At 41.2% G+C, this 18860-nt stretch overlaps 1 protein-coding gene across 8 annotated transcripts in view; it reads left to right on the forward strand.

Annotated features, from left to right (window-relative positions):
• Positions 1-1567: 1567 nt before the first annotated feature.
• Positions 1568-18860, forward strand: part of LOC311424452 (uncharacterized protein) — a 184351-nt gene continuing 167058 nt past the window's right edge. For 3 of the 8 annotated variants that reach the window (XR_014686094.1, XR_014686095.1, XR_014686096.1), the window contains exons 1-2: positions 13902-14160; positions 14259-14396. The gene's annotated coding sequence lies outside the window, so the exon portion shown is untranslated. Of the gene's footprint in view, positions 1682-2396; positions 2623-5606; positions 5686-7698; positions 7732-10802; positions 10949-11856; positions 12094-13901; positions 14161-14258; positions 14397-18860 lie in introns of those variants that run through there. The other 5 variants (XR_014686097.1, XR_014686098.1, XR_014686093.1 and 2 more) reach the window with 4 other exon arrangements.

Consider the following 18860-nt stretch of genomic DNA (forward strand, 5'->3'; position numbering starts at 1 on the left):
CATGCTCCGACTGTTATGGAAATTTAGCTCTATGGGTTAGATTTACAGCACTTTTTGAAGCTTGTAAAATCATTTGCTTCTATTAATACCGTTCTTTGCCCCACTGCCATTTTTATGATGGACAAATCTGCAAGTCACAGATGGAGAAAGACCAGAAAGAAGGAAATTAGAGTAATACGAGGAGACCGATTTCAGCCCACACAAAGTCAGCTGGAAAGCTGGAATGCGAGCCCAGGGACTTTCTAAGAAATGCATTCATCTTGCACAATTTGGGGCCATGGCAAAATCACCACTGAAAGAGGGATTAGGCTCATAACTAGTTTCTGGAGTTGAAATGGAGAAATGAACAGGATGTGAAAAGCAGAAGAGATGCTGGGAGTTTGGGGCTGGGTCTGTAGATGCACTTCCTCAGCTGCACCCTCCAAAAAAGCCCAAATCTAGTCCCTGGTGGGCTTTTAATGTACTTCTGGGTCAGTACGAGGCCAGATCTGTGACCCCATGAACAGGAACACAAAGTTTACCAGAAAGTCTTAAGTGACCCTCGCACTTAATTTATTATTCTGGGTGACTTTTTGCTATGTTTTAGCATCTTTAAATACTCAGCTTCTTCCTAATTCTATGGGGAAGCCTTGGATGTCTCTTCCATGGTGAATTAACTCTGTACTACTGTATTCATCAGCTGGAAAATGCAAACATTTAGTGTCAGGACTGTGGAAATGCAAATGAGGATAAAGACACATTTGCTCCTATGCTGTCCGTCCTGCTTTATATCCAGAGAGCCCAAATCCTTTATTTTAATATTAGCCTGATCTTTCCCGTCTGCCAAGATTCAGCTTTCCATTCTGGTGGTTTTGTTTGTTTTATCTAAGTTATAATTCCATGAGAAAGCAGTATCGTAAAGGAAAACGTGACACACTTTAGTACACCACTGAAATGAAAAGAGATTTACAAAGCCCGTATTGCTTTGTACATCTCCATATATTTTGTTTTCTAAACTAATCAAAAGGAAATAAAACAGAGAGTCAGCTTCAGTCTCCACTCTTTATTTATTTGTATGAATGCCATTTCCCCATTGTAACTTTTTCTTTCTATCTCCACTCTTGTTTGGTCTGGCTTAAAATACAATGCATTTTGACTGATCCATGAAAGCTTATAACAAAGTGATTAGAGACAGAAAAGGGAACAAAGCTCACTTTTGAGAAGGTTCAGCTCACAAATGATCTTCTGACCTTGAAATAAACCTGCTTCGGGAACAAAATTCAAATTGTGACTCTAACTAGACAGCATCAAGGACATTTGCATCTTAAAGCAATTTAGAAGAGCTCATATAAAGCGCTTGATATTCTTTATGGTTTATTTTCCGTGATCTTTTCAGCATAAAAACTGCAATTCCTTCTTCAACTGAACAATGTCCATTTTTAGCAGCAGGAGCAGGTATTTCTAACTCATCCTGTGTTACCACCTGCATTTATTCTTGCCCAATTCCTACCTGGCCAATCTCACTCATCCACACTCTGCTTGTGGGCATTTAATCCCTCTGATGGCCATGAACCCCTTGAGTTCTGTAGTCTCAGGAGCTTTCTCTGTGTTTATTTATTTATTAATTATTTTTTTTAATGTATGTATTTTACGTATATAAAGGATGCTATGTAACTAGAGAGCGTGGCCAGGTTTTTCCAAGGTGATTCTCTGTTTGCAGCTGAGAATAGATGTCATAATAGATGTTATACCTTAAAGCACCCTGGATTTTTAGGCAGCGCTGTGTAATTTGGGAAGCAGCTAATTATGGAGCTTCCCTGAGGGCTCTGGTGGCAAGGAAGGAGCTGTTCATATGGTTTGGGGTGTCTAGGTGAGCTAGTGTCTCTGGGCAATCTCTAGGTGATTTTATAGTGTAATATTTGAAGTCTACCTTGTAATGTTTTGCCTGATGTCTAGCTTGGTGAGATTTGTAACCTTGTGAGTTATTTTCTAGGGCAAATGCTTAGAAACATGCAGCAGCTGCACCTGCTGTACCCAGGTAGTGGCTAATGATGGGCTCTGATCCCTTCTCTAGTGATAGGGTAGGGGATAACAAAGCATGGGCTTTTGATCTTGGAATAATTCACATCCCAGGTATGGGCTTTTTAAAGGCCCCCAGAATTGATCAAGACCACCTTACAGCAGGACCCCAAGACTTCTGCCTTTACTTGGCATTCCTGGCCCAAGACTTCTGAATTACTTGCACCTGCCCTAGTAAATGTTCCTACAATGGCAGCTTGGTTACAAGGGAGATGAGGATGCTGTTATTAACAAACACATTAATATCACCTGAAGCTGTAACAGTTCACACGCCTGTGTTTAAGGCAGCTGGGAGCAGCAGCCTATCCACAAGTGCTGAGCAATTCTGAGATGCAGGGGATTTCTGAGTGTTAATTAAGCTTTCTCCCCCAGGTCACCAGGGAAATGCTTGCTGTCTGCTTTATCTTGGCCTTTTCTCTCTTCACAAAGACAGAAATCAAACATTAAGAAATGAGAAGATGGTGCAAGAAAGATACAACAATCAATCAAATCCTTTCCAAAGCAGGAGTGGCTGCCTCTAAGTGACACTGAGAAAACAGAAGCAACTTCCTTCCTAGATGAAAGGTGAAGTAAGAAGATCTCGTTAACATATTTTAACGAGCTACTGCCCTTTTGGCTGACAGACAGTGACTTCCATGTGTGCATGGTGCAGCTTGTAGAGGAGGTTGGCTTAACTCCTTTGTGTGACTGTGGGCTCTTGGGCTGCAGATGGAGGCTTGCTGTGCCCCAATGGTGGGAGCTGCAAGCCTCTGAAAATGTGCTAATGTAGTCACAGCAGGCCTCAGTGAAGGAGGAGTGCTGTGGCAAGGTCTGTGTAAGCATAAAAGCACTGGATTTGAGATGCAATCCCACTTTCCTAGGGCTCTGTCTTACTACTGCCCTGAAAGAACAGCTGTGAGGTTTAAGACTACGTGAGGCATCCTGAAGGGTGAATAAAATCACTTTCATTTATCAGATAATGCTTTCTTCTTACCTGCTCTGAATCTTCTTACAATAACTCTTTGCAGAAGTGCTTGGCATGGCTTCCTGCTCAATATCCCAGAGATATTAGAAAGTAGCTATGGGAGATAAGGAGTGGTTATTCACAGCAGGAGCTTAATCATAAATGGGTCCTGCTACAAATAAACATCTCTAAACAGATGCCTGGCACAAAAGCAATGTCTCTATCCAGAGATTTTTTCTATTTCATCAGTTTATGATAATTGACAGGCTTGTGTTTCATAAGTCTGTTTCAAGTTCAGGAGTTTGGGGGGGGGGGTGGGAAGGAGGTGTTTTTTTTTTTCTGGAAGCTGATAGCTTGCAAGGATAACTTGCAGCAACTTCAGTCTTTAAAGATCTTTAACAGTAGTTCAAAGTAAAAGCCACAACCGTGATCACAACTGATGGATAAGGCCCTTCAGCAAGGCAAAGTAGGGGGATTTGGCAACCCAGCCCTTCTCAGCAAGGATATCATGCAGTGCTTGGGGATGTTGGCCCTCCAGAACAGACAGCTTTACTGCTGGCACTGCAAATTAGGGCTTTCTGTTGTCTAAACACTTGATCAAAAGCTTCTTGTCAGGAAGAATTAGTAGCTAAGAAAAAAACAACTAAAAATTTTAGGCTTGAAGCAAGCTGATAAATGATGTTTTTCCTTCTGGACCATCCATCATATATTTTTTCTGATCACACTGATGCAATGGATGGATGAGTTGTTTTTCTCAGCTTCCTCTGACTTGCCATATGCAAAATATTTGTGTAGGGGTGCTAATCCTTGCTCTCAGATGAGTTCCTCAATCTGTCTAACAAAGTTTTATACCCAACTGAATTTTCTTTTCAAGCTGGAACTCCGTTTGGTCTCTGAGGTGTACTGGCAAGGCGTTTTTCCAAGATGCTTTCTTCATGCTCTACTGGATCACAAGAATGCTGAATAGCTGTCAATATCATACAGGGTAATAGAAAGCATAGTAGGTGGCCTTATACATATATTTAACATCTAATTGGGGATTCACTGGCTTTAGTTGGATTCCACAGTCAGGAACTCTCCAAAGTGCCTTGCAGTGGCCAGACTCTGCCCAGCTCTGACTGTGCAGTGGTGAAAAAGTGTTTCCTTTTCCTGCTTCTCCCCTCCCTTGGTAAAAAATACGGTGGAGATGATCTGCGATAGATCTGATCCTTCACTCAGGTAGTAAATTAATGTTATGGATCCTCAAAGGAACTTAGCAGAAGTCAGATGTGGGTGTTTTGTATGTCTGGGCACTGATCTGCCCTAGCTTGGACATCAGATGTAGATTTAGGGACTTGGCTTGAGGCACATTGTTCAAAATGTGAATATCAAGGGGAATTTTTTTCGCACTCACTACTTGAAGGGCTCAACCATTCATTAGACAGTGAAAATATACATATACTTCTGCAATATTACTCAAAACAGTGAATGAAATAGCAGTCTTGTTTTTCTTCCAGTGAAAGAAAGTACATGTAAAATTTGGCACCTGCAGTAAGAGCTGAACAACGAAGTAAACGTACCCATGCATGAAGCAGAGCATTTTTAGCTCATGGCTTGCTTCAGCTGACGTACAGTTGATGTCTCTATTTGACATGGCCTTCAGGAAGGATTTCTTTAATTCATTTATAGACCTTGAAGTGTAAAATTGATCTCTTCTGGCTGTTTCTGATACTTCTTAGCAAACAAATGCTCCTTCCCCCAGGAAAGGCCTTTATGTACTTAGATTAATGATATGTAGAGTAACAGGAGCTCTTCAGTCAGCAGTCTAAAGGATAAGGCTTGAGCTATGACTGTTTCCTTGCTTATTAGGTAAGTGATGCATTAATTCTGTTGTGATGTTTATCTCAAGTAGCGCTATGTGTCTGGATGCTGTTAAGTGGCTTAATTATCTTTTTCTGTCCTCTACTTGCAAAGAGGTCAAATGCAGTACAAGGGAGCAAATCCCCAGTAATTTGATATTGAACTATTTTCAAAGGTTATTTGTGGTACGGCAGCTTTTCTCCTTGTCAGATAGGAAGCACTGCACTGTTTTGAGAATTCTGGAGTCTTGGAGCATGAAATACTTATTTCTGAATAATTTCAGGAGATGCATAGTCCCTGATATCTGCACAAGACCCAGCAATGTCTGTTCTTTTGGTAGAAACCTGTTAACACTGAAGACGGATCAATTAATGAACTGTGCTACCTTTAATAATTGAATTAGTTTGAGCTGCAGTGTATTTCTGATTATGAAATGCAGCTAGAATATGAAGCTCTTTAAGCTAAGATACAGGTGCTAAGGTACAGGTGGGGTTCTCGAAGTCCCAGACACTCCAGTGTCACTATTTAGTGACTGCTTCATGCTTCCTTACACATTATGGCACTCAGTTTTCTAGTGGAAAGCTTAATCTTGTCCATCAGAAACTTCAAATGTGGCCAAGCTGCCCTGGATGACCCAGACTGAAGCAGGATCCCACGTGGGCTTGAGTGTTGACACAGAAATAAGTATTTGATGGAATAAATCCATGCTGCCAGATTGCAATATGGGATTTTTGTTTCTGGATGGACTTGATCTCTTGTTTTGCAGGAACAGTGTGAGTGGCGTGTCTAAGCAGCAGGAAAACACTAGACAGCAAGATAATTCCACAAGGAGAGAGGAGAAAAGGGTAAGTTAACTCATGTATTTTAATTGCAGCTCTGTAAGAGGCTTCACCATAGCAAACAGATAGCATGTCAGTAACAAAACAGAAATAAACCTGGCAGAGCAAATAACCTTTCCCCTTGCTAATTAATGAACCTGCTAGAAAATGCCAGGCAGGAAGTGTTCAAGGGACTTTGTGATGCTGTCACCCAGAGATGTCAGCAAGTCAATGTGGAGGTGAACATATGCTGTGTAGATAAAGTAGGACTGACAGATTACTTCTGTGGGCATTATTATAACTTCTGGAGATGACAATGAAAACTAGAGAGTTCTAAGCTACTCCATTTGATTTCTTCCTTTAATTCCTTTTAGCTGTCAGTTTAATCGGGCTGTGTGAACTTGGTTGTGATTTAAATCATACAGGGGAGTGGTTTGCTTAAACTTCTGTATGGGGACCTGGGGTTTGGTGTGGTCCATATAACAGGCTATCATTTATTCTGTGGCCTTTGTAAACAGCCTCTCAACGTGGTAGCAATAGCACCAAAAGCCGTCACAACCTGTCTGAGCAGCACGTAACTGCAAATACTTCCATAAAAGCACATGCAGAAACAATGAGCCTCTGAAAGCCCTTCAATGGAAAGTAAACTAGAACATTACTGGCCTTGGATGTGGCATTTTTAATATTTATGTGGATTTTTCTTGAGGAAAAACTGTAATGTATGGAATTCAGCTCTTAATGAGATCCTCAGAAGGCTCACACTACTAGAAAAGCCCTTCCTAAAGTCTGGTGCCTGTTCTCAGTCTGTTATGCAAAACCAGGCTCTCTGATGTGATCTGGCACTTGGCAGGCAAAATTCTTCTGCAAAATGTGTGAATTGCAAAAACTCTTTGTTACCAGATCCTGATGTCTTAAGTCTTACTAAAAGCTCCAGAGCTTTCAGTTATCAGTCCTTTATTTCAGATTCTCTGAAAACACTCTGTACCACCACTCATCTAATGCAAGAACAAGGGGAAAAGATTTACTGGGAGACTTCCAGTGAAAGCGCTTCTGTATCCTGCATTTCATCCTCCACTGAGCTTCAGCTACCAAAAAAATACATAGATGACAGCACATCTGTTAAGAACGCAGCAAGAGCAATCTTTCTGCTTTCTCATCTTAACCATTTCAACAGAGCCAAATCCTCTCATCTTGCTTCATTACATGTTTACTTGCATGCTGTAATCAAATGTAACAACCTGATGTCCAAGGTATCTCTTCAGTGTACAATGCACACAGATTCTCAGAGCTGGAAATGCTTTTTGTTATGTCTGACAAGTGGTCTTTGACAAGCCATGTGTGCAGCGAGTGATGCAAGGCTCTGGCATAGTCACTGAATAATGTGGTAGCAGCCACGGGGTTGTGTTCTTTGGGTTTAGGGTTTCAGATCCCCTTGGCTTCCAAGTTAAGCCCTTGTGAAGTGGACAGCTTCAGTATGGAAATCTGATTTAAAGTGACTGGGCTGATAGTGCTCAACAGAACTGCAGCAAAATAGATAATGTAGCAAGTGTAGGGGTGAGTCTCTGAAGCCAAGTCTGTATTAAGCTATTTTAAAAAATAATGAAAAATCAATACTACTTCCTGTCTTCATTTGCTATCAGGTGAGAATTTGGTGTTGCTTATAATTTTTTTCTCAGTGGCTTAGAAGCTTAACTTCTATCTCAGAAATGAGCTTGAATATTTGGGGAATGAAGTGACCCAAAGGGGCCCAGTAGTTCTCTGCCTGAGTGATTCTTCCATAGGATTCAACGCAGGACTGTTCAAGGTGCTTCTTGGTTAATTAAAATCTTCTGGAGCACTGTTCTGCATTTAATGTGCAGAGCTAGGGCTGGCTACCTAAAACCTCTTATTCTGGAGAATTTGAGGGCATTGACAGGTCCCCTAGGTCCTGAGGACCAGGGTGGGCCCATAGAGGTAGGCCCATAGAGGCCCAGACACTTGTGGAAGAGCTGGTGGCTTACTCAGATCTCATGCTGAGTGGATCCCGCTGTTTGGTGTCAGGTCCCTGCTAATTCTCCAGTCACAGCAAAGCCCAGAAGAGGTCTGAACAAAGCCCTGGATGCAAAATAAACCTGGTATGTGCAAACCGGGGGTGTTCGGGAGACAAAGGGAAGGGACATGGCCGAATTGCGTTCCCTTGTAGTGAAGAAGGAAAGATGTATTATCAAAAATGGGTTTTCTTTGTCTCGCGTAGCTACAATAAAAATGTTCAGGCTGCAGAACCATGAAAAGAAATTCATTTACTTGGACTATGCAAGGAATTATGATGAGATTTCTAGCTAATGGCCTTTGACAGATAGAAGGGGTAATAGAAATGCAACTTTATTCTCAATCAAAGAAGCAATGAAATGAGGTTTTTAAATGATAAACCTTGTCACATTGAAGCCATCTATTTGTTTTGTGAAAGAAGCAGTTTCAGACAGAGTAGGAAAGGGAACTGGGGAGGTCAGTGGAACAACCATCAAAGAGCAAAGCAATCAGGGGACACCAACCTCAATTTAGTGTAGCTATCATTATTGCCCTCCCCAAAAGCAATCAGTGTCTGTATAAAGATGCAGTTTAGTAGTGTTTTGTGCTATCCCAGTGTAGCTGAACTTCTGGTTAACACTCCATGCTTAAAAATCACACCCTTAACCACCAGCTATGGGAGAGCAATCCCTCATGCTACCACACTGCTATGACGTAGGTAGGGGTGCAAACTGACTTGGAGTGTTTGCAGTAGGAAAACACCAGCACAGAGCTGTTGTCTGGATTAGAAGGTTGAGTGCTGGTCAGCAAGAAACAAGAGAAAGTACACGGTGCTTTTTACAGGTCACTTCAAGGCTTTCAATATCAGATTTTCCTATAACCAGACACTAGCTGCCACAAGATTGATCTGTCTGATACAGGGGAAATAAAAGCCCTGGAAAGGAATACTGAGGGGCAGGAAAAAAAAATATTTAATGTGATAGAAGCAAATGATGCTTCTGGGAAACAGCTCTCATAAAATGCCAAAAATGCTAATTCTAAATACATGAGCTTTTCCAGCCTCAGCAATAAGAGATTGACAACAAATGCTATTATTTCATCAGGTAAAATTAAGAAGATGAAAAGATGCTAAATAAGTAACATTAGTGAAGGACCCAATTTTGTTCCTTTGTGAAGTGAGAAGTAATTTCACAATTGTCTTCCAGTGGATGCTGACTGGGACATGAATATTCTGCTGCTTGAAGAGCTATCACCAAAGCTATGCATGGGCTGGACCACTTTTATTCTGAGTGCCTTTGCAGAGAGCACAGCAATGTAATAAGTGTGTTATGGGTGACTCAGGCCTGATAAATCTTCAGGCTTAGGTTACGATTTACAGGAAGGAAAAATAAACCTTTTGAACCACAAGATGAAAAACAACCCTGGGTCTGTTGCTAAATATAACTCTGGTTGTGAAAGCAGAATTTGATTTGCAGAAATTTACTGAGGTAGGGAATGGCAAGACTGAATATAAAGTAACATAACAGGGTAAGAATCAGCAGCGTGCATACAGAGTGGCAGAAAATGAAGATGAAGACAGAAACCAGACAGTCACAGGTTTTAAACAAGCAGGATTAGGCTGTGCTTTCAGCTGGAGCTTGAAGTCTGAGCGTTTGCTTCAGCAAGATGGCAGTGGCCATGGGAGGCATTTGGGTTTCACAGCTTTTCACCTGTAGAAAACATCCATTGCTTCTTCCTTACCCTGGGGTGTAACAATTTTTTACTGTCTGAGGGTCTAATACCATGTGTTTCAGTGGAGCTGTACTTAATTCATGCCTGTTTAAGTCGTATGCTTATAAATGACCCAAGGGATGGATCCAGAGCTCATGGACTTGAGTGCAGTGCCAGTGGTCAGGGATGCTGTACTAGCCAAATGAGCTTAATATATACCACTATAGCTTAATATATACCACTGTATACCACTTTTTGCAAAGCCACTGCAGCATTTGCCAATGCTGGTCCTAAACACCCTATTAACTAAATGTTTTGAAGCTGTTACAGCATACTAATAATGATGAATACTTTTTGTGGGTGCCGTGGAGTGCTGTAGAGAAAATCAATGGTCTGCGTGGGAATAAATTTTGCTTTTTTGTCTTTGCAGCAAAATATATCTTTTGAAAGTACAGAGAAGATGATGACTAAAAATTGGCCAGAAAAAGATATCAACATCAGTTGAGAATAACTACAATGAAAACCTGTGTTATAGACACTAATGATAACATGAGTAACCTTGAGCCTGAAATTTTAAAAGGAACACAATTTGACAGTGTATCACTTTTGGATATAACATTTTTTAAATTTTTTTTTCTTTTGCTCAGTAGTGGAGTCCATCCTAAGACATTTCTAGTTCTGTGAATCTGGAGGATTTAGTGCCAGAAATCCCATTGCCCTCCCTCCCCATGCAGGGTTTTGGTGTGTGGATATTAAATGCATAACCGTGCTAATATGCCAGATATCTGCCAAATAATTTCTGCTGGATCTGGACACATAATTGCTGCTGAGACAAAAATGATTGAAAACCACTTGAGTGTTCAAAGTCCAGCTGAGGCAGAAATACGTATTCTGGTTCTTTATTCTTCCAGTGACTGCATATCCATTGAAGTCAGATAAAACACCCAGGATTACTCAACACTTGAAAGACTGAATGGCATTTGTGCTGCAGTTGAATTGTTCTTAAGAAACTACTAGAATTTCAAACCCTCAGCCATTTTTACTGCAAACTGATACTGTCCCAACTTGTGCAGGCTTAATGAAAACTGGCGTCCTTTTAACCAAAAAAAAAAAAAAAAGAAAGTGAGAAGAATCAGGTGTCCTCATTGTATACAGAAGAAAAGCTGATATTCCAGAGATTTTACAAGGACTATATTTTTCACAGATACAGTTCCCCAGATAATGGAGCATACCTCTATGTACTGTTCAAACAATCTTAAAGAAAAGACATACATAAAGGTTGGTTTTGACCTAGATTTTTCTTTGATAGCTTTCCACTTAGCTACTAGTGGACAGGCAGAAAGCCATCAACCCTGTTAGCATTATTAATGCCTGCAAAAGTGATATGAGAAATGACTGATAACTGACTTTTTCCCTTGTCCTTACAGATGTAACTCCTGTGTCCTAATACCTGGTTTGAACACTTAGAGGAAAGAAGCTGAGCATTGAGGGACTGATGTTCAGATTAGGGAAGCTCTGCTGAGGTACACCGATTTATGCTACCTGCAGCTGCTGGAAATCCAGCAGCACTGAAATCAGCATCACAGAGATTTATACCAGTTTGGAAATCTACTTTTTTTTTTTTTTTTTTCCCTTCTTTTCAGAATCGGGCTCTCTGAAGTCAGTGGTGTTATACAGATTTATATGAATGACTTTTCTAAGAAATCCCTACACACTACCCAAAATCACTGTAGTACTTTGGAGCATCTTCATCTGACAGATGCTATCATCCTCTTTTCTGCATGCTGCTTATCTAATCACGTGGAATTGGATGCTTATATTGTGCAAAATTGAGTCTGTTAGTGGGATCCTGATCTGATTGGGGGGTCCCAGAGCTGTATGAGGAATTATGAGGATAAAAGGCATGGAAACACAGAACAGAGATCTAGAAAAATGTGATTTTAGATTGCATTAAAAGGCCTGAAATGCTTTTGTTATGCCTAACCTGAAAGAATAACCAAAACATAAACAAATTATATCATAATCCTATAAACAGGCCATTTTAAAATACAGCTATTGAAAGGCATTTTTTTCTGTGTAGAAATTGGTGTAAAGATTTTAATAATTTTTATCTTCTTTATAAAAAGGTAATATAAGTTTCCAGTGCACAGGAGTCCCAGAAACCTAGACTTGCTTATTAGAGCCATAAAACCTCACCCACCTAAATGCAATTGCTGATCGGAAGCAGCTGAAATATTTCAACCTTAAGGCAAATTATTTCCCAATGTTATACTTTTACTGCAGCATTTTGTTGTAAAAGACTGGGTGGTATCTATCCCCAGCCATGCCCTAGTGCATTTATCTTATTTGTTCCTCCCTTTTCTACCTTTTATTCTGAGTGCAACTGAAGGATTGAAGATTGCCATTAAATGGAACCATTTTTCTTTTTCTTTTTTTTTTTTTCTTTAACATCTTCCTGTTTTTTTTCCACTTCTCTCCCAGATTACCTGTGTAAGAGTGTCTATAAATGTCAGAGCAAGTCAGGCGTGCAACAACTGGAGACTAAATATAGAGTCTAACAAAAACATACAGGCATAGGAGAATGCCACAGGAAGGAGAACACCTCCAGTTCTTGTGACAGATGCTCCACTTATCCACAGCAGGGATTTGTTAACTTCTCCACCATGGGCCAGGTCTTGGTCTCACCAAAGTGTTGAATGCTTCAGTATCCAGAAAGAGGTAAATCTGTTTGCGAACATTCTTTGCTGGGCCCAGATTTATTTGATTTGAGCCCCATCAGACACCACAATGGCAAAGAACTCAGCACTAATGTTCAAATTAAGCATTTTAAGAAGCAATGGGAGGAGATCCAGGGTTTATCTCAATTTTCAGCTGGAGATGGGACAGAACTTGCAGTGCCTGAGAGCTGGGAGAAGGGCTAAAATGAGATGAGCCACCCCACTCCCACAGTTCAAAATCCACTGCAGTTGGTGATGTAATTGCTGTTGTTTTTAAGACCATTAGGTAAAACTCATATTAGAAATAAATATTTTAGTGAGGTCTTCATTTGTATGCCCAGTGTTGGTGCTAAAAATATGAGAAAATAAAGAGATAATTATCCAATTCCTGTTGATCGTGGAATGCCTAAGAGTTTTTTAATAACAGAAGTAAAACAGATTGATATGCATTCCACCACCTACTGAATTTGAAGGGTTTGTTCTTATCTGGGATTAATTAGCACATGCTTCATGTAAACAAGGTATTGGATCTGGCAGTTCGCAAAAAATCTATGGTACAAGAGGATTAATGTGCTTTTAAATTTGTTTTTGAAAATGACATGGGCATTAAACTGATCAGCTCAGCTGCAATGTGCTTGTCCAAAGAGTTTTGCAATCCAATAATCACATAACAGACTTTCCTAGAGTTCTCAACTATTGCCAGATGGAAAAAGGGGAAAAAAGAGAAAGGCAAGATATGAGAAGAAGGGTTGATGCAGCCCTACCTTCACCTTTGAGAACTGTTTATCAGTTGTCTGGGACTCTGGGCCTCTCCTCTGTAGGATGTTTGCCAATGGATATACCTTTGGGCCACCCTTAAAAAAGGGTTCATGAGTCTCCTATCTTCCATGTATATGTGTAGATGATTGAAGATACACCTGGGCCTTAGCTGTCCACAGCTTGTTCTGTGCAGGGGGAGGCTTTTTTCTTGTGGCATTATGTTGTGTTGATGTTGGCTGACCACCGGACACCCACCCAGCTGCCTTGTCACCCCCAGTCCTCAGCAGGATGGAACAGGGATTTAAAAAAAACGGTGGAAAAGGTCTTGTGTTGAGACCAACAAAGCAAGATCACTTACAAACCATGGCCATAGGCAAAACAGACTCAATTTAGGGAAAATCTGTTTATTGTCAATAAAAATAGATTTGAACAGTGAGAAACTGAGACAAAGACCAAAATACCTTCCCCTCCACCCCCACCCATCTCCTAGACTCAACATCACTCCTTCATTCCCTACTCCTCTTCCTCCTGGAGTCCAGCACTTTTGTTTTCTATAATAAAATAACATCATCTCGGGTATAATCCCAGGCAAGATGATAGTTGAGGAGAACCTCTCTTCATCAGACCCCTGGGCTCTGTTGTCCACCTTGGCACTGCTGCTCTCTTTATAACTGGTAAGGTGTGCCTCCCTTTGGAAGGCATTCCTTACTAGAGCTGTCAAAAATTACTTTTGACTAGCTTACAAAATACACCATACTTTTAATTAATCAGATAGAAAGGCAAACGTATTTAAGATACAGGTTGGTAATTTATTCGAAGATGGCTGCAGTCAGAGAAACTACCTAAGATGCTATTGTTTTGCCAACAAAAAAAAATAATATTCTGCTGATTGATCTCCATGGATTGCTTTTATTTTGTGGGTAAATGTGTTTGTAATTTTGAAGACAAGTTATAATACAACCAGTCTGTGTGTTTTCAGCACTTAGTAACAACCAAACTGAGGCCAGAGCCTCTCAGTTGCCATAAATTAACTCACCTGCATTAGGGTCCAGTGATTCCAGCAACCCCCTCCTATCCACCTGAGAATAATAAAGAGCACTGTTAAGACTTTAATTGCCCCTTAATCTATTGAACAAGGAAATAAGACAGGGGAGTAGTACTGATCTCATTTTTATTTTTTTTGACCTGCCTGCCTTTTAGTCATTCCTCGGGTCAGAGCTGGCTTTTTCCCCTGAGTGTTGCTCTTTGTGAGGGGGTGGACAGAGAAGACTTAAAGATGGATGGCAGCACCTATCCTTACTGCTTAGATGTAATTACTTTGATTACATTACTTGTTGCTGGAGATAGAAGAATAAGCTCTTCTCCCTCCGAGGATTCAACCTCACTGAGTTTCTGTTTGTTCCCCAGTACCTTCAGAGCACTTCACACCTGCAGGTGCTGCTGAAAAAATGCTGACTTGTAAGTGGACTGGATGCAGGAACACAAAATGGAGGAAAACACTAAAATGCTCTTCCAGCCTTCCCACAGCCTGTCTGCAGCTGGAATGTAAGTGCATGCTCTTTTTTTTGGGTTATGTGAACTGCAGCTCAATGTTTTCTGGACGCTGTGGTACAAGGTGCTACTTCTCTCCCTGCCTGCTGAGTTTATTTACTCTTACTGCTACAGCTAACCCCTGGAGGGGGGTTTTGAGATGTTCACTTGTTAGGAGCATTCTGGTCCTGGAGGGATATGTATCAGTTGTCTGAAAAAGTAATGAAATAATTCTGCGGGAGATGTCTTCTGCAGAACAGCGTTGAGCAGGTGTCTGGCCTGAGGGGTACCTGGAGAAGGGCAGCAACGCAGGCGCCGCGGGTTTTGCTTTGGTGCTGTAATTAGGTATAGGAAGGAAGAGGAGAGAAAGCCCATTGTTATTCTGCTCAGAGCTCGGTTTTGCTAACGCAGCACAGCCCACGCTTCTGACTCACTGGTCTCTGCCAAGCAGAGGACTTCTTCCAAACAGAGCTGCTTGACTCAAAGTCAGATCAGAGCAAGTAGAAGCATTTCCAGGGCTTCTCTACAGGCAGCTGCCATCTCATCTTCCTTACCTCTTGCTTTTCCTCTAGACAGCTTGTCATGTAATTTTATGGAGCAGGTGGTAAGGGAGAGAGGTCATCAGCCAGTACAGATATCTTTTCATTAATCTCTTGACTCTTTCAAAGGCATCTGAAACAAGAACATCAAAACTAGAAGGTCCTAGGTCATGTAATGCGTATAAATCAGCCAAGCTGGCAGTGCTTTAGCTCCATGCACTGTTTGATTCAGCAAGAGGTATTATTACAGTATTGCAAAGGTATCTTTCTGCCATCTTGAGCTGGCTGCCTGCCTGCACACATGGCTGTTGGGAGCCTGTCTGTTAGGAGAGCAGGAGCAGGTTACTCCAACACCGGAGGGCGAAGCTATGAAAGGGAACAGCTGTGCCCCCATAAGCATATGGTATCCATGACTCCAAATCCCTTTTGTGCAGAGTACAGTTCCAATATGGGCATGTCTAGCAGGTTAGCGTATCCTCTCCTTTGTTAGGAAGGAGGCTTACAACCTGACACTTCTTATAGTATCACTTCTGGGCTTTCTTTGCTTTCAAAATAGCTGTCTTGATGCTAGGAACTAATCTGCAACTGGTTTAATTGGCCTACTGACATATGGAGTAATACCAACTGGTATCAGCTGGATATTTGTCTGATAGCTCCATGTTCTTGTTGGGTATTTCAGATAAAAAACAAAAGTGGAGATTACCTTTAAGAAGTCATCAGAAGCTTAAAGATCGGAGTAACAGGAGGATTGGGGTGCTACTGTATTTTCCTAAAGGGATTTTTTCCTCCTGGTTTCTGTGGCAGAAACTCCTATCTGCACATTGTGACTAGCAAAACAAAGGAGCTTGCTCAGACACTAGTGTGGAATTTGCTTAGTTCTATCATTAGATATATTTGTAGGGTTGATTCTTTTCACACCTACTGTGGAAACTGGGAGTCACTGTACTGGGCTGCAGCAATTTAAATGTGATCAGAAGCCATCACACTTCAGCACAATGGTATGGGTGAGCCGAGCTGAATGTCAAGTGTCTGATTGGAAGCTGTTAAATCTGAGAGGCCATGCTGAAGGAAACGCGCCATTCCCTAATAGGGCTGGACAAGGCTTTATTAGGTTGGTTATTGGAATGATTTGAAATTCCATCTTTGCTCCGGGGAATTACAGAACTAATTATAATATGGCGATGATATCTTTTTGACAGAGATCTGAGAGCACTCGATGAATGTTCCTTATGCCTTTTGTGTGGTGGGTGAGAAGGATCACATTGTCCACAGGTTTGCCCATTTTGAAAAATGATTATGACAGGCAAGAGGTGGGTCTCCTTTAATGAGCTCTGATCCTTTGATGTAGTTCCTTTGTTCTGAAGGACTTTTGTCTCCTTGGGGCACACCTTACACTGCATCGATAGAAATTTCATAGGCTATTTTGCAGGATCATTGTCACTATATTTATGGCTGGCTTTTTATGAGTGTACTTTGTGAGAAGGGTTTGGCCTAAATCAGAAATGAGAGGAGAATTGGGATGGTTATTTCTTGTGGTTATTACCCTGGAAGCAAAATCGAATTTCATATATTTTAAGTTGCTATGCTGTGACTTGGTCTCCTTTTTCCTTTGGCATTGTATTTTGGGTGGCTAAGGAATTTCATTTAGAATAATTTTCCTGCTAGTACACAGGAAATTTTTTCTACCAGAGAAAATTACATTGAACTTGGTGTCAGATATTTCTTTTCATGGACAGGATGACTTCAGCTGTCTGCATATTCAGTATTGAAGAGGGGACGTGAAACTTGTTTGTCTAACCACCATGTTTTAAGATTTACAGAATACTTTCAGTCTCCTAAAAAGAAAATAATGTGTTATCATGTGATCATAGACCTACATGTATAAATATTTCCAGGGAGACCTGTTTTCTTAAGGCATTCTTCAGGTTGAGAAGGTAGAATTAAGCTAAATGGCTTTGGACAACTTTATTGACATCTAACGATAATCAATATATTATGTTTGCATGTGGTGTCCTGTAATTTTAAGGTTATGAGTAACCTTTGGCCTCTGACCTTCTGAAGGAATGGAGAGATATACTGGATATACAATTGACTACTTTATTTTTTCTCCAATTTTCTGTTGCCAGGAAAAATCATGGAATGGTTTGGGTTGGAAGGGACCTTCTAAAAATTATCTAATTCCAAACATCCTGGCAGGGACAATTCTGCCATGGGCAGGGACACCTTGCATCAGACCAGGCTGCCCAAAGTCCAATCCAACCAGGCCTTGGGCACTTCCAGGGATGGAGCATCCACAGCTTCACTGGGCAGCCTGTGCCAGTGCCTCACCACTGTCATAGTGAAGAATTTCTTCCTAATACCTAACCTGAATCTCCCCTCTTCTAGTTTTAAACCATTATTCCTTGTCCTATCACTACACTCCCTGACAGTTGCTCCCCAACTTTCCTGTAGGCCCTCTTTAGGGAAGGGAAGGGGGTGGTGGTGGTGGGAGTTAATTTTTTTAGGAGGAAAAAAATATTTTTTGGAGCTGGAAGTAATGTATTAACACAAATTTGGTTCTTTTTCTGCACTGCACACTCCTTCACTGACAAGGAAGAGTCTGAGTCTAGCCAAAAGTATTGTTATTGACTATGCATATTTTAAATACTTATTTCCAGGAAAATTAATAGGCACAGATATATAACAGCTGCTCCCAACCAGTATGCGTCCTTAGAGAAAACGTTCAGTTGGTGCAAAATAAGAACCGTCTCCTCCAAGGAACCCATACTATATTTCAATGGCTTGTAACTAGTGAACCTGTTCCTGTGTGGCTCTCAAAAATGAGATTTATTTCATATCATCAAAGTCATCACAGCTTTTTCTCTGCTCTTGCAGGGGAGTGGAAATTTAATACTGATTAATACCAACAATAGGCTGCAGCTGTCTCGCTTACTGCGAGTTTCTATGCTGGCCAGCAAATGTTGTATGAGATATGAAGGTGTCTGTCCCCTGCCCTTCTTTCACCTACTCCTTGTCACAAATGAGCCCTCGGCACAGAAGCACAGTCAGGAGCTATGTTACTCTTCATTCTGCTCATTCATCTCCAGGGGCAGGAGGTTAATTTGGGTAGCCAGGAGAATAAATACAGACTCTGGATGTGTTTGAAGAACTACTCTGGCACTGGAAATACTCTAGCTGCTGCCAGCACAGTTACTTGTCATCCCTTTCATTGTGTTCCCAGTATGCAGGGCACAAAATTCAGCAGGTAGGAAATGCTGTTATTAGTGTGTGGGGTGATGTTCATGGAGCAGGCAGGAAGCTGAGCACCCACAACCCTCATGACACACAGCATCTCCCTCCAGCTGAATTGGCTCGTGGGCCATATGCTTGTCCTTGGCTATGGTACAAAATGGCTGAAAGGCAGTCAGAGAGGAGATAACAAGCCTGTAGAGATATGGAGAGGAGGACAGGGACACGTCAGAACTAATAAATCCTTCTGAAATATTGATTTAACTCTTTGCATACTGCCTTTGTTTCTCTAACTCTTCATAAGGTATCAATTTTCAAGCAGTACCTCACGTCATCTCATTACCTGGGGTAAATGTCAAACTCCCCTAAGGTGCTCTGTGCGTTGAAAGGCTCAAGTCTTTGTATGGAATTGAGGAGGACTAGACTTTTAATCCTTTTCTTCCCAGATAACTGAGATTCTCAGGAGTAGGGATTGGAGGCTATGAAGCAAGTGTTTGGAGAACATCTAGTCCCTAAATTAAGCATCAGTTATCTGCTCTGCTAGAAACTTCCACTATGATCCTGAGCTCCTTAAATCCAGATTTATAAAACTTGCACAGAAGTTCCTCTTCCATGGCTTTCAATGAGATTGTGGTGCCTATAGTTTTGTATTTTGGGGTGCAGAGTCTTTGGTAATCAAAGTCCTGAGATCAGTGTCATTTCAGAGCCAAGG

The sequence above is a fragment of the Aythya ferina genome (genome assembly GCF_964211825.1).
Source record: "Aythya ferina genome assembly, chromosome: 27".
Classification (NCBI taxonomy): domain Eukaryota; kingdom Metazoa; phylum Chordata; class Aves; order Anseriformes; family Anatidae; genus Aythya; species Aythya ferina.